Source organism: Mustela nigripes, chromosome 2 (genome assembly GCF_022355385.1).
Source record: "Mustela nigripes isolate SB6536 chromosome 2, MUSNIG.SB6536, whole genome shotgun sequence".
NCBI classification, from domain to species: Eukaryota; Metazoa; Chordata; class Mammalia; order Carnivora; family Mustelidae; genus Mustela; species Mustela nigripes.
This window is the reverse complement of record NC_081558.1, coordinates 190,479,483-190,492,328: the sequence shown is the minus strand read 5'-3', so window position 1 is coordinate 190,492,328 and position 12,846 is coordinate 190,479,483. Positions and strand designations below refer to the sequence as shown.

Sequence of the window (12,846 nt, the reverse complement as noted above, 5' to 3'; positions counted from 1 at the left end):
GTGCTTAAGAATAATTTGCATTTAGAATTCAACTCCAAAAAATTCTTCCACATATATCATTCAAGTATTAAAACACTAACACTCAAAACACATTGAAGAATGATAAAATGTGGGTCTTTTAAAAACAACTCCCTGGGAAAGGAAATAATTTGAAGGTTAAAAGAAAGAAAAAATATGTCTGCAACAGGCATAGATTCTAAAATCACTGGACCTTTGTAAGTTGAACTTGTAAGTTATCAAAGGGTTTTTGTTTGTTTGTTTGTTTGTTTTACTGTCCCGCACATGTTAGTGTTGTGTTACTCTTTAACCCTTGGTAGGAAAGATGCTTACTTGGGAAAGTGTCTGAGAAAAAGGTTTTCAAGATGAGGGTTGTCAAAGTAAATGAAGAAGGAAGGACTTAGAAGGTAGGTTTACTCTTAGAAGAAGACTCTTTAAGTTGAGAGAGGGTATGAGATGAGAGAGAGAGTGACAAAGAGAATTCGAATTTATTAAGAATACACTTTATCTTAATGATCAAGCTAAATGTATTTTCAGAACCACAAGACCTAGAGCACTACCCTGAAGAAACTTTCTTCTGAAACACAAGATATAGTTTCTGTGAAATGACTTACTGATCATAGGGGCCATCTTATTCCAACCATATTTCCCCATAATCTGTACCAAAGAAAGTAACAGTTGACTAATAATTGTAGATTTGAGTATAGGAGCAGTTTTAATGTAAAGAAAAATTTGGAAGACACCATAGGGTTATGATAATGGAAGCCAACCGTGATGGATTCACCCTTACCTCCCTTTCATTTGAACAAGTCAAGGAAATACACAGAATCTAGGATTGAAAATATCTGCAATCTAGGAAAATTACTTATAATCTTCCAAACTTCAGAAGGAAGTACCATTTGTGTACTTTGTGTACCAAAGTACACAAATGGTACATTGAGGCAGATGGTTGAACTGAGAATGGGGGAAGGGAAAAGAGATTGACTCATTGTACTGTGACTCCATTTCACTCTCCGGCCAGAAGTGTGTGGTCATTTATCTACTCAGACTCAATACTTTTCTGAGAGCAAGAAAATTTCCACTCTCCACATTCTCCTACATTATTTCCCTTTCTAGCAATCAGTAGCCCAGAAATCCAAGAAAACTATACTATTGGAAACAAATATACACAGCGTATGGTGGTTTTCCACCTGGGGTAGATTGTTTCAGTAATACCACCCAATTTTTTCAAATCTCCCTGTAACCATTCCAGTAGACAGCACTTTCAAACCCTGAATCTGAGCACATGTGTCTTACCTTGGCCACTGGGACAATAGCAAATGCAACCCGACTTGAGACCTGACAAGTACTTTCTTGACTTGGATCCCAGAGACATCATATTAAAATGCCCAAACTAATAAATGAAACAAGATGGGATCTGGAGGGAGACAAACCATAAGAGACTCTTAATCTCACAAAACAAACTGAGGGTTTCCAGGGGGAGGGGAGAGGGAGAGGTTAGTGGGGTTATGGACATTGGGGAAGGTGTGTGCTATGGTGAGTGCTGTGAAGTGTGTAAACCTGGCGATTCACAGACCTGTACCCCTGGGGCTAATAATACATTATACGTAAATTAAAAAATAAATAAAAAATAAAAAATTATATAAAAGGGGAAAAAATAATAAAATGCTCAAGCTAGGCTGCTGGAAGGATGAGACAAGGAATGGAGGAAAATTAAGATACCTCAGCCGAACAACTGCCATCCAGCAGATTGACCACAGACACAGAGATGGGTAGAATTGGCCCAGACCTGAAGAAACATAATACACTCAGAAAATCACGAGCTAAATCCAGTGGTGGTGGTTTTAAGACGCTGTGTTGGGATGGTTTATTAGGCAGCAAAAGTCAAGCAATATGAATTCTGAAACATGAAATAGCATGGATCGTGGCAAGACAAACTATGTGCTGCACCTAGAATGTGTAAATGAGATGTGTCTACGTAAACAAACATTCATTCCTTCGAACATGCGCTGAATGTATATTGTGTGCCTGACATCTTGCTGGAGACCCAGCCATGAGCAAAAGAAAGCAGGTTTTGAACTCGGTAGGCTTCAAGCAAAGAATCAGTAAGGTAACAAAAGCAATTTCAGAGAGTGATGAGGTGGTGAGAAGAATAACAATGAAAATATATAGGGAAATGAGAGGGATTGAGTTCATTGAAATGGTCAGGGAAAGCTTCCCTGAGAGGGTAGTCTGGGGGCCAAAATGGAACCACCTATTCAAGGATCTAGGGAACAGGATTTCCAGCAGAGGGCATAGCAAATATAAGGACCCAAGGAACAAAAGTGTGTTGGAAGAATAGGAAAAAAGCCAGTGGAGCTGGGAGTTCATGAATCCAGAGACAGGGTGGCAGGAGTTGAGGTTGATGACATTGGCAGAAGCCCTGTTTTAAAGATCTTCTTGGCCATGGTAATAGTTTGGATTTTATTCTAAATATAACATAAAACCACTAATATCATTCAAGCATAAGAGTAACAGTGTTTGTATTTCATTACTGGAAGGCCACTCCCCTAGGCAGGTAAGTGGGAAAGCAGAGGAACCACTAAAAATGCTGTGTGATCGATCATGGTGGCCAAGTCTATGGTGTTTTTGTCATTGTCGTTTTGGTCTTGTTTGTTTTGCTGGATGTAGTGATTAGACTCAAGTATTTTGAAGGTGGAACTATTAGCAAGCCAACTTATTAAATATGGATGTTGAGGGAGGAAAGGTGCAGCATGACCTCTTCTTAACTAACTACATCTGCCAAAACCCAGTTCTCAAGTAATGTCACATTCTGAGGTTTTGAGTGCATGTGGATTTGGGGAACCGCAGGAGGGGAGACACTATTCAACCCAGTACAAAATCCAAAACTTAGCTCAAAAAAATAGAGGACAAAATAAAACTTTATGAAATGACAAAGAAAATGAAACATTTTAAAGATGATACTATTTACCTTAAATCAATGGTTTTCACTTAATCAACAATGCAACAGCCAAGTTACTCTTGTGGAAATCAGAATCAAGGTAAGGAAATCTGTTATCACTGTTAGTAGTTATTTTTACCTGGAAATTTTGCCCAAATAAAATGTGAGATGGAAACATGTGTATATAAAATACATATAAATTTGATGGATAACAAAGAAGGTATATATGATATATAGCTTATAGAAGCATGCTATCTAAGACACTTTAGTAACATATTATATTATGTATTACTACCATCTATAGACACCACCAACTCTGCATCCTCCTTTCTAAAGTTATTAGTAGATGGTAATACTCTATACCAACAAAACACAATAGAATCAGCTATCCTTGTAACAAATAAGAATACTATAAAGCGATAGGGTATAAAAGAATACAGAAAAATTCATCACTTCTCTATATTCCTAAGTTTGAAAACACTGGAACTACCATTTTGGAAGAAATATAATTCACATTGGCAATAAAGTATGTATACCTGGTGTGTTATTTTTATGAAACATTGATTTTTTTTTCTGTTTATATACATATCGATTGCAGAAACATGGAAAAACAAAAAGAAGTGGGATGCAAAAATCATAAATCCTATTCCTACTAGCATTTCCTCTTAATTTCTCTTTCCTCCCCCCACTTCACTAATTCACCCCAAACCTGTATCTACGTATAACAATGTGGATTAAATTTTTTTTAGATCTTTTTGTCAATAACTTAGAAGGGGCTGAGACATTTCCCTACTTGCAAGCTAACAATTTTTTCTGCCACAGTTGAATAGATGCTGGCTGAAGACGTAAGACTTCTGGCTCAGAGGGAAAAAACCCTGTTGGTCTTAGCAATAGCATAGCCAAGCACACAACTCTCACAGGGCAACACAAAGGGGCCCAGTGATGTCTGCACCTTGCACTGCAGACATCAACTACAAGCTTAGGAAACCTCCATCTTTTATTACAGCACTTTACTTGCCTGGACTTTTCCCCAGAGAGGGATGTGCTCTATATTATACTGAACAGTAAGCAAGCTTTTCCTTTGCTCCAGAAGGAGACACTGCTTCTATACTGCAAGGCTGTTTTCTATACAGATGTTCTTGAAAAGACATTCAAACAAGGCAGCCAGTGCTCACATATTGTGCAGAAATGAGACGCCCCCCTGAAAAAACCCCAAATCTAGTTTTTTAAAATCCAATTTTTAAACCAGTTCTTTTTCTCTACATAATTCTACACCTTTAATATGCTATCATATTCTAAGATCATATTTTTTTTAAGATTTTATTTATTTATTTGACAGACAGAGGTCACAAGTAGGCAGAGAGACAGGCAGAGAGAGAGAGGAGGAAGCAGGTTCCATGCTGAGCAGAGAGCCCAATGCGGGGCTCAATTCCAGGACCCTGGGATCATGACCTGAGACAAAGGCAGAGGCTTAACCCCCTGAGCCACCCAGGCGCCCCTCTAAAATAGTATTAAGAATGATTCCAATTGCTCAATTGAGAAGGGTACTATGAATTTAACTTTATTTAGTACTACTTGAACTAGAAATGACTAAAATAACTAAGAGTTATTACCTTTATATTATTATGAAAAAAAATAATAACCAGGATATTGCGAGGTGACATAAAAACAATGCCAGTCATCACTCCTGGTTGCAGTAGTGGGTGTAGTGTTTATCATCTGCTGTAAAATTGATGGACTGCGAAGAAAGAGATTAGAAGTAACGAATTAAAGGATGCATTTTCAAATGTAGGCAGGGGAAAGTGGGAATGGTTTCTGAGAAAAAAGATCTCAATGGAAATGCCCATGAAGTATATCCCTTCATGGCAAGAACTTCCTGGACATTGGATCACTTCAGTCAGGTAGAAGGACTGGTGCTGGGTATACCAGCTGTTCTGAGGATCAAAAATAGACCCAACATGGAACATCTACATTCAAGGCTACTGAGGAAGCGGTAAAGAATCTAGCCCACAGATGTCCCTACATCTGACCCCAAAGAGCCTGAGAATGGGCTTCTTTTTGAAGCATTTTATCAAGATTAAAAATACTCTGCCCACTTCCTCTACATTTTACCAGATTGAGTGTATCTATTTATAACTGTGCGATGAACACACAAACTATGTGTTTGTGCATAAAACGTTGTGATGAATAAATTTATAAGTGGAAAAATGCTGTGCCTCCGTTACTGTCGCTCTTTCTTCCCCGAAATCTCATTTTACAAAATAAGCTGCGGAAGGCTATTGGTTGTCGCTCAGGACTTCGCATCTTAAGCACCTGTGAGTGCATTTCCAGAGAACCAGAATGTCTAGGACTCTGACTTTGTGGGAGGGGGACTCCTACAGCAGCTCTGTGGGGCCTTGTGGTTTTAAGTGCAAGCCCAGGAGCCAGGCTTCCAGAGTACAGATCTTGGCTCTGCCACATACCAGCTGGTGATCTGCATCTGACTACTTAAGCTTTCTGCCTCAGTTTCCTCAGCAAGAAATGGTGGCAGTCATCAAGCTTTCTTCACGGGATTGCCATAAGGATTAAGTCATCACAATGTCTAGCACCTTTGCCTGCACGGCAGCTAGCTACTACCTTTACATACGGTAGAGGCAAGAAGCAAGGCATTGGTCATGGGTCGTTGGTGTCAACGACTTTAGAAGTTATGGAGAAGTCATGCCGTGTTCACAGTCTGAGTCAGGGCAAGACTGTGCTATGAAGTCATTAGAAGCTGGTCGTCTGGCTTGACTGTTAGCCAGATGGTCTCAATTCAGAGACTGCCTGAAAATTTTTCTTTTACTAAGACTTTATTATTATTATTAATTTAGAGCCATTTAAGCTTCACAGCAAAAGGGAGGGGAAGTTACAGAAATTTCCTTTGTAGGGATGGCTGACAATACTGACTCCATATTAGGCTCTCCATCGTGTCTATGCCTGTGCAATGCCCTTCCTTGGGGCGACATGTGCTAGGTCCCTTGAAGGTTACTGTATATCCTGACCAGAAGGCAGGAAGGCTTGTTCTCATCTTCCCTAAAGCTGTTGATAACTAGTAGAAATAACACAGTTCTTCCGCTCTCTCCCCACTGGTACACAGATCGCATCACTGTAGATAACTAGCAACCCCTCCCTCTATACAATCCAGACTTCCCAGAGAGCAGCTGCCTAGCAAGCACTGGACAGCCTGACTGCCCGATCCACTCCCTGTTGTTGAGTTACCCTGAACAGAACTGTGTAAATGGTGTGGAGTGGCTTGCTTTGTGTTTTTTGGTCTCAAAGTGACTTCTTGGTGTGGAAGATGCTTTATAGCCCCTCCTCCACCTTCTAGCACATCTGCTCACACACTTGCAAGCCTCTCCTTTACCAACATCCCCCAGCAGAGTGATACATTTGTTAAAATGGATGAATCCGCATTCATATATCATTCTGGTTTGCAGAGTTAACATTCTCTGTGGTGTACATTCTGTGGGTTTGGACAGACGTATCATGACACAGTATCCATCACTACAATATCGGACAAGTATTTTCCCTGCCTTAAAAATCCTCTGGCTCTACTTACTCATCCTTTGCTTCTCTCCGACTTCTTGTCTTTTTTACCTTTCCCATAGTTTTGGTTTTTACAGCTTCCATAGTTTTACTGTTTCCCTAGTTTTGCTTTTGCTTTTTGCTTTTTACCACCCCCCCCCCTTTGGTGTGGAATCATACAGTATATAGCACTTTGAGTCTGGATTCTTTAACTTAAAAATATGCATTTAAGATTCCTCCATGTCTTTTCATGGCTTGGTAGCTCATTTCTTTTTAGCACTGAATAATATCCCATTGTCCAGAGATACTATAGTTTACTTCTCCACTCACCTACTGAAGGACATCTTGGATACGTCAAAGTTGTAGCAATTATGAATCAAGCTGTTATAAACACCCATGTGTAGATTTTTGTGTAGACATAAGTTTTCAATTCCTTTGGGTAAATACTAAGGAGCACGATTGCTGGATCATATGGCAAGAGTATGTTTGGTTTTGTTACAGAATTTTTTTTTCTCTGTCGGTGCTGAGAGGGTTGCCATCAGGGTTTTTCTTTTTTTTTTTTAAAGACTTTATTTATTTATTCGACAGGGAGAGGGTGACAGCTAGAGAGGGAACACGAGCAGGGAGAGTGGGAGAGGGAGGAGAAGCAGGCCTCCCGCTAAAGCAGAGAGCTCAATGTGGGACTTGATCCGAGGACCCGGGGGAGACCATGACCCAAGCCAAAGGCAGATGCCCAACCACTGAGCCACCCAGATGCCCCACCCATCAGAGTTTCTAAGTATAAGGGGTTTCCTGGGCTTGTTGGAGGGCTGTTTTAATCTGGTTAACCCTCCCTGGCCTGTCATCGGATCAGATCAGGTTTTTGTTACTATCTGTCCAAAGGATAGAGGGCTCCTACCAGGATAGTATAAGATCCTTTTAAGGGTGATTTCCTTGGGAGGTAGGAGGGTTGTGGCGTGCTTGTCCCTGCCTGCCTGCCTTCCAGCTATCCTTCCTCGGTTTTTTGTTTTTAAGATTTTATTTATTTATTTATTTGTCAGAGAGAGAGAGAGAACACAAGCAGGCAGAGCAGCAAGCAGAAGTAGAGAGAGAAGCAGGCTCCCCGCTGAGCAAGGGGCCTGATGTGGGACTCGATCCCAGGACCCTGGGATCATGACCTGAGCCAAAGCAGTGGCTTAAGCAACTGAGCCACCCAGGCATCCCTCATCAGTTTTTATAAGAAATTGCTCAACTCTCTTCCAGAATGGCTGTGCCATTTTGTACTGCCCCTAACAGTGAATGCGACTTCCCTTTGCTATACCTGCTCACAGGCATTTGGTGTTGCCAGTATTCTGGATTTTGACCATTTTAATAGATAATGTAGTGGAATCTCATTATTATTTTAATTTGCATTTCCGTATGCATTTGATGACATATGATATTGAGCATATTTTCACATGCTTATTTGCCATCTATATATCTTTTTTGTGGGGTGTCTACTAAGGTCTTTATATTTTTCAGTTGGGCTGTTCATTTTCTTATTGTTGAGTTTTAAGAATTTGTGTATTTGGGGGGTGCCTGGGTGGCTCAGTGAGTTAAAGTCTCTGCCTTTGGCTCAGGTCATGATCCCAGGGTCCCGGGATCGAGCCCCGCATCAGGCTCTCTGCTCAGCAGGGAGCCTGCTTCCTCCTCTCTCTCTGCCTGCCTCTCTGCCTACTTGTGATCTCTGTCTGTCAAATAAACAAATAAAATCTTAAAAAAAAATACTTTGTGTATTTGGGATAAACTATCAGATGGGTCTCATAAATATTTTCTCACAGTCTGTGGCTTGGTCTTCTCATTCTCTTAGCATTGCCTTTCAATGAGCAGAAGTTTTTAATTTTAATGAAGTCCAGCTTATCAGTTATTACTTTCATGGATCGTGTCTTTGGTGTTAAAAAGTCATGGTCATGTCAAATGTTATCCAGGTCTTCTGCCTATGTTATTTTGTTAGGTGTTTAATAGCTTTTCACTTTACATTTAGATCTATGATCCCTTTTGAGTTGATTTTTGTAAAGGATAATATGATTGTCTAGATATACTTTTTTTTTTTTTTGGTATGTGGCTGTCCAATTGTTTCATTGTTCAACCACTGTTGAAAAGACAATCTATGCTTCCCTTCATTGTATTGCCTTTGCTGCTTTATCTTAGATCAGTTAACTGTATTTATGTGAATCTGCTTCTGTGTTCTCTATTCTGTCCCAGTGATTCTTCTGCCAATACCACACTGTCTTGATTGCTGTAGCTTTAAAGTAAGTCTCAAAGTCAGGTACTGTCATTCTTCCAACTTTGTTAATCTCATTCAGTATTGTGCTAGCTATTTCTTGAAATATTTCTTTGAGAGTATATCTCTGAAGACTTGCTTTTGCATCTTTAAAATATCTTACAAACACCTACGTGTTCCTCATGCATCGCCTTAAAAGAAGTGGGGTTACTATGTCCCTAATCATCTCAATCGCATCAATAAGCCTTACTCAAGTATGATAGGTATACAGAGTACAAAAATGGAAAAGTTTGAATTCTTAGACTCAAAGAATTTATATTGTATTAGGAAAGCTACTTGTATAAACATATGTTGCAATTCCAAGTGATAACTACAGAAATAATGATGACTCCTAGGTGTGGTGTGAAGGATCAGCTTCAGTGGATGAGGTCAGGCAAGGCTTGACTGATAATAGAGATGACTAAATTCGTTCTTGACGAAGGAGCAGAGGCAGCAGTGGCTGGGGAGGCAGTGGTGGTGGTGGTGGTGGCAGCTCTTGAGGCCCCAGTCTAGGTCCTGGCTTTGGCCCCATTCACACCATGGTTATGCTCCCTGAGCTGCTGGTGCTCCTGGCCACCCTTCTGGCTGCCCTTCTGGTCACAGTCATGGGCTACTTTGCCCGGATCCACAGGCATGAAGAGGAGTGCTTTTTGGGGCAGGTCACTTTGGGCACCACGGTGGGCCTCCTCTTCGAGACAGTGGATGGAGGCTTCCTACTGATATCGATGTGGGGAAGACAGGGCCTGATAATAGAAGAGTTTATAAAGGAGACCGAGAGTCCAATGGGAAATACACATTTGCTGCTGGCATGGATGGAACACATTAGGTTTTGTTTTAGCAACAGGATGTCTACCATGACTCCAAAGACAGTGATGTTTTCCATTGATATTGGGGAGGACCACAAAGGACAAGACATTGAAATAGAAGCTCACCAGGACAAGCTGGAAGAAATGATTAATGAGCAGGCAGGGATGATGGCAGCTGTCGAGCATGAACAGGCGTCCATGGAAGATCAGGAGGGGGTGCGCAGAGCGATCAACAATGACCCAAGCAGCGGAGTGGTCCCTGGGTCCTTCACTGAAGCTTTTGTTCTAGTTGCTGTGAGACTGGGACTGATCTACTACCTGAAGAAACTTTTAAAGTCTGGACAATTGTTTAAAAAGCCTTTTTTGGATGATCTCAAAATCATAATTCACTGTTTACCAAACATCTTGGTCATGCTAATGTCATCTGTTCCTATTTTTTTTCCAGAACAGTACTTATGTACAGTTATAGATTCACAGCTCATGTTTCTTTGTGATTTGTAGATACTGGGAAAAACACCTTTCTAGGAAAGTTATGGTGAAAATCTGACACTTGATTGGCATATTTTTTTAGTTGAGTTCTGCCTCCGTTATACAGGCCTGTCAGAACTCAAACACTGTAAATGAAATACAGGCATACAATCCCGGTTATAACTTTTTTTCCTTTAGTGTTCACAGTAAAATAAAATGCAGTCTGTTCAGACTAGTACTTTACTGATAGTACTTTAACTAAAATGACTGCATTCTTTGGATCCTTGAACCTACAGTTCGAGTCATTAAAGATTCATTCTGTTGGGTCCTTATGAGAAACAGCAGTCTGAATCTTGTCAATTTCTACCCAGCCTATTGGCAGAGCTCTGACTGGAGCCTATGATCAGGCTGGTCATATGGTCACCTTTATACTTGTCTGTCTTGTGATTTTCTTTAAAGATAAGCCCTAACCCAACAACATTTATCCCCTTAAATTTATATGTTGAACCTTAGGACTCAGTCACCTCCAACCTGAGTTAATGACACAAGCAGCTAATAATCATTTGTAGGTTTCTGCCTAACCTTATAAAAAGTCTCTACTAAAGCCAGTTCTCTGGTGTGCAGTGAATGGTAGCTCTTTCCTTCATACACAGGCCCATCCGCTTTCTCCACTCTTGTCATATAGGAAGTGTGCATTCATGTAATTGAAAAAAAAAAAACCTAGATATCTGATGCCAAGGATTACAGCCTCCTGAATTGCACTGCCATGATATACAGCCACTATTTTATTTTTGATCAGTGGCATTTTGGCCACTGTTTCATCAGGGTACTGAACATCACTGTCAGTACTAGGATTTCATTTTTGTTTTACTTGGGACTTCCATGTGAATTTTGTGTAAAATGGAATGACTTTCTCTTGGTCTCTGACGATGAGTTTAAAATTAAAGGAGCATCTGGTTGTGGCGTATAATCCAGGATTGTATTGTGACGGATGTATCTTAGTTACTTGAACATTTGTTCGGGATCTTTGCAAGGGGAAAACTAGAAGCAATATGCTTTATATAATTAATTTAAATTTATTACAGGTTTTCATGTTTAAGATAAACAATTTCTCAACCTGAGTGCATATACTTGCAACAGTTTAAAGTGATTGTATTTTACCTTAGGACAATGGTTACAATGTCATTTTTGGGTGTTTTGAGGTTTTGTTTTGTTTCCTTTTCTTTTCTGGTGTGTTTGAAAACACCGCAAAATTTAGTTAAAAGATCTAAACTTAGAATTAGTTGTTATCTAATCTGTCCCATTTCAATAAGTAAATAATTCTTTTTAAAAACAAACAAGCAAAATTGGTTCTTGATGGATAATTAGGGATTAATACATGCGAAGAGAGAGGTATAGAAGAGAATGCATCCTGGTAGACTTGTAGACTATGAGTTAGGAAGGAAGAACAGAAGGGACACAGGCAGGCTTGATGAAGTTTTGTGTATCACATAAAAGAATTTACTCTAAACAGGAGCTGTTTAAGGTACTCAGGTAAGAATAGGGTATGAGCATACTCGTGTTTTCAAAAAGACCTATCTCCTATTCTTTACTGAAGAGGTCTTCTCCAACCCTGATGCTGGGGCGCTGGGCATCCGAGGTCAGATAATAAAAGACATTAGGTAAGCAAGGTGGGCACCTCCAAGACATTGGAGAAATTCAGCCCAGCAATGCATTGACATTTTACCACATCAGCCTGGGAGGAGTGAAAGAAAAGTTTATGCGCTGTAAAGTGTGGTCTTCTAATGCGGCATAATTTTTTCATCCCTTCTAAAGCGTGTTGAGATGCCCGTTCCAGCCCTATCAAACTCTGGTGCAAGACCTGAAGGCGGGCTCAAGTGGAGTGAGGAGCAAAACAGGAGAAACAATTAAGGATTAACCATCATCTGGGTCTTGTTTTAAAAGACATAATACACTTTCGGGGCACCTGGGTGTCTCAGTGGGTTGGACCTCTCTCTGCCTTCGGTTCAGGTCATGATCTCAGGGTCCTGGGATGGAGCCCCACATCGGGCTCTCTGCTCTGAGGGGCGCCTGCTTCCCCCAACTCCGTCTCTCTGCCTACTTGTGATCTCTGTCAAATAAATAAATAAAAATCTTAAAAAAAAAAAAAGACATAATAGACTTTCTTTTCAGCAATAGCAGGAACATGAGGGAAATGGCCCAATGAGTTGACCTGCGTGGGTAAAGGTAAATCTGGGCAGTTCGTGCTCTTTGAGGGGCTGCCAGTAGACGTGTTTGGCAGATCCAAGTCTGCCAAACTCGCATAGTCTACGTGAGTTAGGTCCCTCCTCTCTAGGTCGGAATTGCATCAGATCTCTGTCATTTATTCTCCAGAATAAGGATATTTTTTATTTGTTCTGTTTTTGTTTGTTGTTGTTGTTGTCATTGTTTAACAGAGATCATGATAGGGGGTTCAATGTTCTTTTTATTTTCTCTTTTTACCTAGGAAAAATCACTGACTCACAACTACGTCTATGTGCTTACGTCCGTGTATGGGGAAGGAGAACGGGTTAGAAGTCTCCCCAATTTTCTCATCGAGGAAATTCAGGTTTTCATGTGAGCATAATTGAATATATAAATTGAATATGTAAGTTGGGCTGTGAATAAAAGTAAAATATCTACTTACATTTATTAACCATACATACCATGTAAGAAATTCAGATTTCTTAGACATTTTTAGAAATTCTCACACTTAGAAATTCTCACATTTCATGAAATAATTTAATCAAGCTCTTCACATACATTTTTTATATCAATGTCTTTTTACCAAT

The 12,846-nt window shown here is 40.1% G+C and overlaps 1 pseudogene; it reads left to right on the top strand.

Moving 5' to 3' along the window:
- The first annotated feature begins 9,301 nt into the window (after positions 1 to 9,301).
- LOC132010613 (transmembrane emp24 domain-containing protein 2-like) lies at positions 9,302 to 12,635 on the top strand (annotated as a pseudogene).
- Positions 12,636 to 12,846: the final 211 nt, after the last annotated feature.